The sequence below is a fragment of the Hylobates moloch genome, unplaced genomic scaffold, assembly GCF_009828535.3.
Source record: "Hylobates moloch isolate HMO894 unplaced genomic scaffold, HMol_V3 SCAFFOLD_8, whole genome shotgun sequence".
Taxonomy (NCBI): Eukaryota; Metazoa; Chordata; class Mammalia; order Primates; family Hylobatidae; genus Hylobates; species Hylobates moloch.
In genome coordinates, this window is record NW_026652283.1 from 31,143,383 (window position 1) to 31,156,219 (window position 12,837).

The 12,837-nt window shown below is 40.3% G+C and overlaps 1 protein-coding gene across 2 annotated transcripts in view; it reads right to left on the reverse strand.

Moving 5' to 3' along the window:
• FGD4 (FYVE, RhoGEF and PH domain containing 4) overlaps positions 1 to 12,837 on the reverse strand; it is a 248,049-nt gene that overhangs the window by 201,591 nt on the left and 33,621 nt on the right. The gene's annotated exons all lie outside the window — the stretch shown is intronic.

A 12,837-nucleotide genomic window follows, 5' to 3' on the forward strand; every position in this document is an offset into this window, starting at 1 on the left:
AATTAGCAGAGGCAGCATTTGAACCCAGGCCTGTCTAACTCCTGAGCTAGATCTCTCAACCAGTTTTATCTCACTTTTAAAGAAATGAAGCGGTCAGGCACGGTGGCCCACACCTGTAATCAACCCCAGCACTTTGGGAGGCCGAGGTGGGCGGATCACTTGAAGTTGGGAGTTTGAGACCAGCCTGACAAACATGGAGAAACCCCATCTCTATTAAAAATACAAAATGCGCCAGGCGTGGTGGCACATGACTGTAATCCCAGCTACTCGGGAGGCTGAGACAGGAGAATCACTAGAACCCAGGAGGCAGAGGTTACGGTGAGCCAAGATTGTGCCATTGCACTCCAGCCTGGGCAATAAGAGTGAACTTCCGTCTCAAAAAAAAGAAAGAAAAGAAAAGAAAAGAAAAAAAAGGAAAGAAAAGAAAAGAAAGAAGGAAAGAAAAGAAATGAAGTGAAGCTGCTCCTCTCAGAAAAGAAATTTGTATCATTCACCATTATATTTGATTTTTTCCATCTTATTCAATCCTCTGACTCATATATAGTATACTGACAAAATCTGGTCAAAACATCATATGCTGCCTCAACACATTGTGTAGATTTTTGCACCAGAATAAATGTGTACCTTGTTAACAAGTTAACCATGTTCTAAATGTCAATATCTACAAAAGTTTAAAGTACATTCCCATTTTCCTAGCATAAAGCAATGAGAAGGCAATTAAGTTAATTACATTCAAGAAGAAATCACAGAGCTACCGACCAGAAGCACAAAAGTCATAATTTACATGAAGGAAATAACCTTCCTGAGGAATACAGTGTAATTAATGCTTTCCTCTTTGAAAAGGCCAAACATTTCTAAGGGGCTAAGAAATGAATTTAGTCTATAAATTCAAACTTATTTTTCATGTGTACAAAATTTATCCAACTTGAAGGGAGGAAAGAAACTATTTTCAATATTCTAGCTGTAAAAAACTGTGTGTATTTAAAACTATTACTGGTCACCTGAGTTTTTGTTCTCTAATCACAGGATAATCAACTTTTCTATGAATTAGAAGCATCTAATGCAAACTCACACAGAACAAATTGCCATCAAGTCTCTCCTCCATTTTATAAGCAGCGACAAAGTTTTAGAACATCATAAAGAGCTAGGAAGAGACGAGGTCTGTGAGGAACTTAGAAAATCAAGGGAAAGGCCCAGCTTGTTGTGCAATTCAGGTTTAAATATATTATGAGGCCAGGCACAGTGGTTCATGCCTGTGATCCCAGCACTTTGGGAGGCTGAGGCGGGCGGATCACGACGTTAGGAGATCGAGACCATCCTGGCTAACATGGTGAAACCCCATCTCTACTAAAAATACAAAAATTAGCTGGGCGTGGTGGTGCATGCCTGTAGTCTTAGTTACTTGGGAGGGTGAGGCAGGAGAATTGCTTGAACCCGGAAGGCAGAGGTCACAGTGAGCCAAGATCACACCACTGCACTCCAGCCTGGTGACAGAGCAAGACTCCATCTCAAATAAATAAATAAATAAATAAATATATTATCAGGTAGCCAATCCCTTTGATTTGTAGAAGGATGTTTCATTGTATCCCATGATACAAAATTTTAAAGATGTAACTTTGTCTCAAAGCAACAATTAACAGTGATATGGCTAATTTCAATAGCTAGAATTAGAGGATGCTTTGTTACATAAAACATGTACTTTTGAAAGCTACATTAAAAAAATGCACTTTTAGGCCAGGCACAGTGGCTCATGCTTATAATCCCAGCACTTTGGGAGGCCGAGGTGGGCGGATCACCTGAGGTCAGGAGTTCAAGACCAGACTGGCCAACATGGTGAAACCCCGTCTCTACTAAAATACAAAAATGATGGTGGGTGCCTGTAATCCCAGCTACTTGGAAGGCTGAGGCAGGAGAATCGCTTGAACCGGGGGGGCAGAGGTTGCAGTGAGCCGAAACTGAGCCACTGAACCCCAGCCTGGGTGAAAGAGCAAGACTCCAACTCAAAAAAAAAAAAAAAAAAAATGTATTTTTAAAGTGAATCAGCTCACAAGGAAATTTATGTTAAAGTATCTTACTCCAGGCTGGGCATGGTTGCTCAATCCCAGTACTTTGGGAAGCCAAGGCAGGTGGGTAACTTGAGGCCAGGAGTTCGAGCCCAGCTTGGCCAACATGGGGAAACCCAATCTCTACCAAAAATACAAAAATTAGCAAAGTGTGGTGGTGCACACCTGTAGTCCCAGCTTTTTGGGAGGCTGAGGCACAAGAATTGCTTGAACCAGGGAGGTGGAGGTTGCAGTGAGGCAAGATTGCACCACTGCACTCCAGCCTGACAGAGTGAGACCTTGTCTCAAAAAAAAAACAAAAAAAACAAAAAAAGAATCTTATTCCAGAAAAATACGGAAACAGGCAAAGAAAATATTAAAGGGGCAAGAAGGTGATAAAGCTTCTATGTAAACTAGGTTTTTATATACTGAGCTGGCATTAAAATATGTATTTTGAAAATTAGCACTCAATGGGATTTCATTCAATCACTCATTCAATTAATTTAACAAATAATATGAGCCAGCAACTCTTCTAGGTGTTGGAGAGACAGCAAAGAACAAGACAGGTATAGTCACTGCTCTTACAATGTTAACATTAAGGTTCATGTTCATGTTAAAGGGATTCACCAAATGACTAAAGAAAGTGACAAAGAACCTTCTCTGTATATAATGCTCTCAACTTTATAAAATGAAGGGCCAACCCCTATTATTACCTTTTCTTTTCTTTTCTTTTTTTTTTGTTTGAGATGGAGTCTTGCTCTGTCACCCAGGCTGGAGTGCAGTGGCGTGATCTCGGCTCACTGCAACCTCTGCCTCCTGAGTTCAAGCGATTCTCATGCCTCAGCCTCCCGAGTAGCTGGGATTACAGGAGGGTGCCACCATGCCCAGCTAATTTTTGTGTTTTCAGTAGAGACGGGGTTTCACCATGTTGGCCAGGCTGGTCTCAAACTCCTGACCTCAAGTGATCCACCCGCCTTGGCCTCCCAAAATGCTAGGATTGGCCGGGCGCGGTGGCTCATGCCTGTAATCCTGGCACTTCGGGAGGCCAAGGCGGGCAGATCACGAGGTCAGGAGATCAAGGCCATCCTGGCTAACACGGTGAAACCCCATCTCTACTAAAAATACAAAAAATTAGCCAGGCGTGGTGGTCGGCGCCTGTAGTCCCAGCTGCTCGGGAGGCTGAGGCAGGAGAATGACGTGAACCCAGCAGGGAGAGCTTGCAGTGAGCCGAGATCAGGCCACTACACTCCAGCCTGGGCAACAAAGCGAGACTCCGTCTCAAAAAAAAATGCTAGGATTACAGGCATGAGCCACTGTGCCCAACCAGGGCTCCCAATTTTAAATAAGGTGCCCAGAGAAGGCCAGAAGGTCCGTTTAAGTAAAGGCTCAAAGGAGATGAGCTCAATACTTTTTAAAACTTAAAAGGTTTCAAATATCTGAAACTTTATATTAGTTACACCTTTCAGGTTTACCATAAAATTCTATTTGTGTAATTAATTGTATCAATTAACACATGAGCAAGGAGAAAATATTAGAAGAAAAAAAGGGGAATTCTTTTTTTTCTTAAGACAGAATCTTGCTCTGTCATGCAGGCTGGAGTGCAGTGGCACAATCTTGGCTCACTGCAACCTCCACCTCCCAGGCTCAAGTGATCTACCCTCCTCAGCCTCCCAAGTGCCAGGATTACAGGTGTGAGCCACTGCGCCCGGCCCAGAAGTTATTTTCTTAATGTATTTGTTGGGGACAGGTTGCGGGGAGATTAGATAAAGAAAAACATGCAGACATAAACTATTAAACTTTTCCAAAAGTCCACACAAAGCCTATCTTCTAAATATGCCACTACAGCATTTGCAGGAACTGAGTGTAAGGAACTAGCTTTGAGACTCAAAACAAGGAGTGAGAATAAAAAACCCTTTTCCAAATGAAAAAAAAAAGTGTAAATTACACTGGGACTCAGGATCTATGCCAGAAATGGACAATTGACAAAAGATCTGAAAAAGTGGATATTCTGAAATAAGGGCTTTTGCATGAATCAGTGATACACGCAATTGCCAATATAATTTTCCTGGAAGTTTACAGAAAGGGGCTATAATCAAGAGGCAGAGAAGCACCTAACACATCTGCTGCCAGCTAATCAGAGAGGAATCATGACATTATACGATGACAGCTGCTCTCTACAAGTGGGGGTTACATGATTTTTAATTTTCGATTCCTTTTTTCGACCTCTCCAATGCTCATTATGTGGCCACAGAGAATCTCCCAGGTTAACAAAAACATATCAGTTGTTCATTCAGTTCCAAAACCTGGAAATGGACATTAGCTCTCAATGAAAATCAGCTTAGATTGGGCACCACACTGACTTCAGAACAATGGCTGCCATCATTGGCAGTTTCCTCCTTGCTTCCTCCAGAACCCTTCTCCTCTTCCCTTCTTTTCAATGTTTTCATAGGCAATGGCCTGAGTTTACCACTTTCTATAAAAGGACTACAGAGGGGCTCTAATTAGCACCCTAGTCAGTTCTCAGTCCTGAAGCTAGTTCTACTTTGGACAGTATCTCTGGGTGTGAATACTCTCACTCAATTTTTTATTATACTAAGATGTTCAAAGAGTGGGGAAAGGCTTACCTAATTCTCTTAGAAAAACTCTCTTAGAAAAACATATACCAGTAAGATCATGATATTGATACATTAATATTACTTTTACACACACGCAATTACATATATCCATCCATTACAGTTTTTTTAAATAGAGTAAAAGAGGAATGAAGTTTTACCTGTTTTTGCAGAACATATAAAGTTCACAGGATTCTTGAAAATAAAGATTATTCATATAACTTCAAAATTTAGTAGGTAACTGTCACCCTGCTAATGATATATGACATAATCTAGTGAAACAAGTTCCTAGAAAGCAATAGAGGATTTGAGTTAATCAAGTATTACCAAAAGTACCGTTGCCCAGCAAAGATCAGGAAACTATTTCTTGTTTCTACCTCCAGAATCTCCTTTCCTTTTTTTTTTCTTTTTTCAGACAGAGTCTCACTTTATCACGCAGGCTGGAGCACAGTGGCGCAATCTCAGCTCACTGCAACCTCCCCCTCCCAGGTTCAAGCAATTCTCCTGCCTCAGTCTCCCAAGTACCTGGGATTACAGATGCCTGCTACCACACCCGGCTAATTTTTGTATTTTTAGTAGAGACGGGATTTCACCATGTTGGCCAGGCTAGTCCCAAACTCCTGACCTCAGGTGATCTGCCTGCCTCAGCCTCCCAAAGTGCTGGGATTACAGGCATGAGCCACCGCGCCCAGCCCAGAATCTCTTTTAATAATGTTTCTGTTTCTCCTTGAAAATGTCCTTTTTTTTTTTTTTTTTTTCTCATTAACTACAGTAAACCTGAGATAGGAATTTGGCAGGACTTGTTTCAACAAGATGCAGGTCACAAAGACCTTGCTGATAAAACAGCATAAGAAGCAGGCCAAAACCCACCAAAACCAAGATGGCAACAAAAGAGACCTCTGGTTGTCCTCACTGCTAATTATAGCTAATTATAATTGTGTATGCCAATAGCATGCTAAAAGATACTCCCAGTAGCCAGACTGCCTCTCTAGATTCCTCCTATCTGGACAGAACATCTCTGAAAGAAAGGCAGCAGCCCCAGTCAGGGGTTTAAACTCCCATCTCCCTGGGACAGAGCACCTGGTGGAAAGGGCAGCTGTGGGCAAAGCTTCAGCAAACTTAAAAGTTCCTGCCTGCCAGCTCTGAAGAGAGCAGATCTCCCAGCAAAGCACTTGAGCCCTGCTAAGGGAAAGACTGCCTCCTCAAATGGGTCCCTGAGACCCATGCCTCCTGATTGGGAGATACCTCCCAGCAGGGGTCAACAGACACCTTGTACAGGAGAGCTCCGGCTGGCATGTGGAGGGTGCCCCTCTGGGACGAAGCTTCCAGAGGAAGGAACAGGGAGCAATCTTTGCTGTTCTGCAGCCTCCACTAGTGATACCCAGGCAAACAGGGTCTGGAGTGGACCTCCAGCAAACTCCAGCAGACCTGCAGCAGAGAGCCTTGACTGTTAGAAGGAAAACTAACAAAAAGAAATGAATAGGATCAACATCAACAAAAAGGATTTTCACATAGAAACCCCATCTGAAGGGCACCAACATCAAAGACCAAAGGTAGATAAATTCACGAAGATGAGGAAAAACCAAAGCAAAAAGACTGAAAATTCCAAAAACCAGAACACCTCTTCTCCTCTGAAGGATCACAACTCCTCACCAGCAAGGGAATAAAACTAGACGGAAAATAAGTGTGATGAATTGACAGAAGTAGGCTTCAGAAGGTGGGTAATAAAAAACTCCTCTGAGCTAAAGGAGCATGTTCTAACCCAGTGCAAGGAAGCTAAGAACCTTGAAAAAAGATTAGAGGAATTGCTAACTAGAATAACTAGTCTAGAGAAGAACATAAATGACCTGACGGAGGTGAAAAACACAGCACGAGAACTTCGTGAAACATAACAAGTATCAATAGCCGAATCAATCACGCGGAAGAAAGGAGATCAGAGATTGAAGACAACTTAATGAAATAAAGCATAAGACAAGATTAAAGAAATATGGGACTATTAAAAAGACCAAAGCTACGTTTGATTGATGTACCTGAAAGTGATAGGGAGAAATGAACCAAGTTGGAAAACACTCTTCAGGATATTATCCAGGAGAACTTCCCCAGCCTAGCAACGCAGGCCAACATTCAAATTCAGGAAACACAGAGAACACCACAAAGATGCTCCTCGAGAAGAGCAACCCCAAGACACATAATTGTCAGATTCTCCAAGGTTGAACTGAGGGAAAAAATGTTAAGGGCAGACAGAAAGAAAGGTCGGGTTATCCACAAAGGGAAGCCCATCAGACTAACAGCAGATCTCTCTGCAGAAACCCTACAAGCCAGAAGAAGAGTGGGGATCAATATTCAACATTCTTAAAGAATTTTCAACCCAGAATTTCATATCCAGCCAAACTAAGCTTCATAAGCAAAGGAGAAATAAAATCCTTTACAGACAAGCAAATGCTGAGAGATTCTGTCACCACCAGACCTGCCTTACAAGAGCTCCTGAAGGAAGCACTAAATATGGAAAGGAACAACCGGTACCAGCCACTGGAAAAATATACCAAATTGTAAAGACCATTGATACTATGAAGAAACTGCATCAACTAATGGGCAAAATAACCAGCCAGCATCATGACAGAATCAAATTCACACATAACAATACTAACCTTAAATGTAAACAGGCCAAATGCCCCAATTAAAAGACACAGACTGGCAAATTAGATAAAGAGTCAAGACCCATCAGTGTGCTGTATTCAGGAGATCCATCTCACATGCAAAGAAACACATAGGCTCAAAATAAAGGGATGCAGGAACATTTATCAAGGAAATGGAAAGCAAAAAAAAAGCAGGAGTTGTAATCCTAGTCTCTGATAAAACAGACTTTAAACCAACAAAGATCAAAAGAGACAAAGAAGGGCATTACATAATGGTAAAGCGATCAATGCAACAAGAAAGCTAACTATTCTAAATATATATGCACCCAATACAGGAGCACCCAGATTCATAAAGCAAGTTCTTAGAGACCTACAAAGAGACTTAGACTCCCACACAATAATAGTGGGAGACTTTAACACCCCACTGTCAATATTATACAGATTGAGACAGAAAATTAACAAGGATATTCAGGACTTGAACTCAGCTCTGGACCAAGCAGACCTAATAGACATCTACAGAACTCTCCACCCCAAATCAACAGAATATACATTCTTCTCAGCACCACATCTCACTTATTCTAAAATTGACCACATATTTGGAAATAAAATACTCCTCAGCAAATGCAAAAGAATGGAAATCATAACAAACAGTCTCTCAGACCACAGCGCAAATTACAACTCAGGATTAAGAAACTCACTCAAAACTGCACAACTACATGGAAACTGAACAACCTACTCCTGAATGACTACTGGGTAAATAATGAAATTAAGGCAGAAATAAATAAGTTCTTTGAAACCAATGAGAACAAAGAAATAACGTACCAGAATCTCTGCGATGCAGCTAAAGCAGTGTTTAGAGGGAAATTCATAGCACTAAATGCCTACAGGAGAAAGTGGGAAAGATCTAAAATTGACACCCTAAAATCACAATTAAAAGAACTAGAGAAGCAAGAGCAAATAAATTCAAAACTTAGCAGAAGACAAGAAATAACTAAGATCAGAGCAGAACTGAAGGAGATAGAGAAACGAAAAACCATGAAAAAAAAATCAATAAATCCAAGAGCTGGTTTTTTTAAAAGATTAACAAAATAGACCACTAGCCAGACTAATAAAAGAAAGAAGAATCAAATAGACACAATAAAAAATGATAAAGGGGATATCACCACTGACCCCACAGAAATACAAACTACCATCAGAGAATACTATAAACACCTCTATGCAAATAAACTATAAAATCTAGAAAAAATGGATAAATTCCTGGACACATACACCCTCACAAGACTACATTAGGAATAAGTCAAATTCCTGAATACACCAATAACAAGTTCTGCAATTGAGGCAGTAATTAATACACTACCAACCAAAAAAAGCCCAGGACCAGACAGATTCACAGCTGAACTCTACCAGAGGTACAAAGAGGAGCTGGTACCATTCCTTCCGAAACTATTCCAAACAACAGAAAAAGAGGGAATCCTCCCTAACTCTTTTTATGAGGCCAGCATCATCCTGATACCAAAACCTGGCAGAGACACAACAAAAAAAGAAAATTTCAGGCTAATATCCCTGATGAACATCAATGCGAAAATCCTCAATAAAATACTAGTAAACAGAATCCAGGGGCACATCAAAAAGCTTATCCACTACGATCAAATCGGCTTCATCCCTGGGATGCAAGGCTGGCTCAACATACTCAAATCAATAAACGTAATCCATCACATAAACAGAACCAATGACAAAAACCACATGATTATCTCAATAGATGCAGAAAAGGCTTTCGATAAAATTCAACACCCCTTTATGCTAAAAACTCTCAATAAACTACGTATTGATGGAATGTGTCTCAAAATAATAAGAGCTGTTTATGAAAAATCCACAACTAATATTATACTGAATAGGCAAAAGCTGGAAGCATTCCCTTTGAAAACTGGCACAACACAAGGATGCCATCTCTTACCACTCCTATTCAACATAGTATTGGAAGTTCTGGCCAGGGCAATCAGGCAAGAGAAGGAAATAAAGGGTATTCAAATGGGAAGAGAGGAAGTCAAATTGTCTCTGTTTGCAGATGACATGATTGTATATTTAGAAAATGCAGCGCCTCAGCCCCAAATCTCCTTAAGCTGATAAGCAACTTCAGCAAAGTCTCAGGATACAAAATCAATGTGCAAAAATCACAAGCATTCCTATACACCAATAATAGAGAGCCAAATCATGAGTGAATTCCCATTCACAACTGCTACAGAGAATAAAATACCTAGGAATACATCTTACAACTGGTACCAGCCACTGCAAAACCATGCCAAATTGTAAAGACCATCGAGGCTAGGAAGAAACTGCATCAACTAATGAGCAAAATAACCAGCTAACATCATAATGACAGGATCAAATTCATACATAACAATATTAACTTTAAATGTAAATGGACTAAATGCTCCAATTAAAAGACACAGACTGGCAAATTGGATAAAAAGTCAAGACCCATAGGTATGCTGTATTCAGGAAACCCATCTCATGCGCAGAGACACACATAGGTTCAAAATAAAAGGATGGAGGAAGATCTACCAAGCAAATGGAAAACAAAAAAAGGCAGGGGTTGCAATCCTAGTCTCTGATAAAACAGACTTTAAACCAACAAAGATCAAAAGAGACAAAGAAGGCCATTACATGATGGTAAAGGGATCAATTCAACAAGAAGAGCTAACTATCCTAAATATATATGCACCCAATACAGGAGCACCCAGATTCATAAAGCAAGTCCTGAGTGACCTACAAAGAGACTTAGACTCCCACACAATAATAATGGGAGACTTTAACACCCCACTGTCAACATTAGACAGATCAACGAGACAGAAAGTTAACAAGGATACCCAGGAATTGAACTCAGCTCTGCACCAAGCAGACCTAATAGAAATCTACAGAATTCTCCACCCCAAATCAACAGAATATACATTTTTTTCAGCACCACACCACACCTATTCCAAAATTGACCACATAGTTGGAAGTAAAGCTCTCCTCAGCAAATGTAAAAGAACAGAAATTATAACAAACTGTCTCTCAGACCACAGTGCAATCAAACTAGAACTCAGGATTAAGAAACTCACTCAAAACTGCTCAACTATATGGAAACTGAACAACCTGCTCCTGAAGGACTACTGGGTACACAACGACATGAAGGCAGAAATAAAGATGTTCTCTGAAACCAACGAGAACAAACACACAACATACCAGAATCTCTGGGACACATTCAAAGCAGTATATAGAGGGAAATTTATAGCACTAAATGCCCACAAGAGAAAGCAGGAAAGATCCAAAATTGACACCCTAACATCACAATTAAAACAACTAGAAAAGCAAGAGCAAACACATTCAAAAGCTAGCAGAAGGCAAGAAATAACTAAGATCAGAGCAGAACTGAAGGAAATAGAGACACAAAAAACCCTTCAAAAAATTAATGAATCCAGGAGCTGGTTTTTTGAAAAGATCAACAAAATTGATAGACCGCTAGCAAGACTAATAAAGAAGAAAAGAGAGAAGAATCAAATAGACACAATAAAAAATGATAAAGGGGATATCATCACCAATCCCACAGAAATACAAACTACCATCAGAGAATACTACAAACACCTCTACGCAAATAAACTAGAAAATCTAGAAGAAATGGATAAATTCCTCGACACATACACCCTCCCAAGACTAAACCAGGAAGAAGTTGAATCTCCAAATGGACCAATAACAGGCTCTGAAGTTGTGGCAATAATCAATAGCTTACCAACCGAAAAGAGTCCGGGACCAGATGGATTCACAGCCGAATTCTACCAGAGGTACAAGGAGGAACTGGTACCATTCCTTCTGAAACTATTCCAATCAATAGAAAAAGAGGGAATCCTCCCTAACTCATTTTATGAGGCCAGCATCATCCTGATACCAAAGCCGGGCAGAGACGCAACCAAAAAAGAGAATTTTAGACCAATATCCTTGATGAACATTGATGCAAAAATCCTCAATAAAATACTGGCAAACCAAATCCAGCAGCACATCAAAAAGCTTATCCACCATGATCAAGTGGGCTTCATCCCTGGGATGCAAGGCTGGTTCAACATACGCAAATCAATAAATGTAATCCAGCATATAAACAGAACCAAAGACAAAAACCACAAGATTATCTCAAGAGATGCAGAAAAGGCCTTTGACAAAATTCAACGACCCTTCATGCTAAAAACTCTCAATAAATTAGGTATTGATGGGACGTATCTCAAAATAATAAGAGCTATCTATGACAAACCCACAGCCAATATCATACTGAATGGGCAAAAACTGGAAGCATTCCCTCTGAAAACCGGCACAAGACAGGGATGCCCTCTCTCACCACTCCTATTCAACATAGTGTTGGAAGTTCTGGCCAGGGCAGTTAGGCAGGAGAAGGAAATAAAGGGTATTCAATTAGGAAAAGAGGAAGTCAAATTGTCCCTGTTTGCAGATGACATGATTGTGTATCTAGAAAACCCCATTGTCTCAGCCCAAAATCTCCTTAAGCTGATAAGCAACTTCAGCAAAGTCTCAGGATACAAAATTAATGTACAAAAATCACAAGCATTCTTGTACACCAATAACAGACAAACAGAGAGCCAAATCATGAGTGAACTCCCATTCACAATTGCTTCAAAGAGAATAAAATACCTAGGAATCCAACTTACAAGGGACATGAAGGACCTCTTCAAGGAGAACTACAAACCACTGCTCAATGAAATAAAAGAGGATACAAACAAATGGAAGAACATTCCATGCTCGTGGGTTGGAAGAATCAATATCGTGAAAATGACCATACTGCCCAAGGTAATTTATAGATTCAATGCCATCCCCATCAAGCTACCAATGACTTTCTTCACAGAATTGGAAAAAACTACTTTAAAGTTCATATGGAACCAAAAAAGAGCATGCATCGCCAAGTCAATCCTAACCCAAAAGAACAAAGCTGGAGGCATCACGCTACCTGACTTCAAACTATACTACAAGGCTACAGTAACCAAAACAGCATGGTACTGGTACCAAAACAGAGATATAGATCAATGGAACAGAACAGAGCCCTCAGAAATAATGCCGCGTATCTACAACTATCTGATCTTTGACAAACCTGACAAAAACAAGAAATGGGGAAAGGATTCCTATTTAATAAATGGTGCTGGGAAAACTGGCTAGCCATATGTAGAAAGCTGAAACTGGATCCCGTCCTTACACCTTATACAAAAATTAATTCAAGGTGGATTAAAGACTTAAATGTTAGACCTAAAACCATAAAAACCCTAGAAGAAAACCTAGGCATTACCATTCAGGACACAGGCATGGGCAAGGACTTCATGTCTAAAACACCAAAAGCAATGGCAACAAAAGCCAAAATTGACAAACGGGATCTAATTAAACTAAAGAGCTTCTGCACAGCAAAAGAAACTACCATCAGAATGAACAGGCAACCTACAGAATGGGAGAAAATTTTCACAACCTACTCATCTGACAAAGGGCTAATATCCAGAATCTACAGTGAACTCAAAC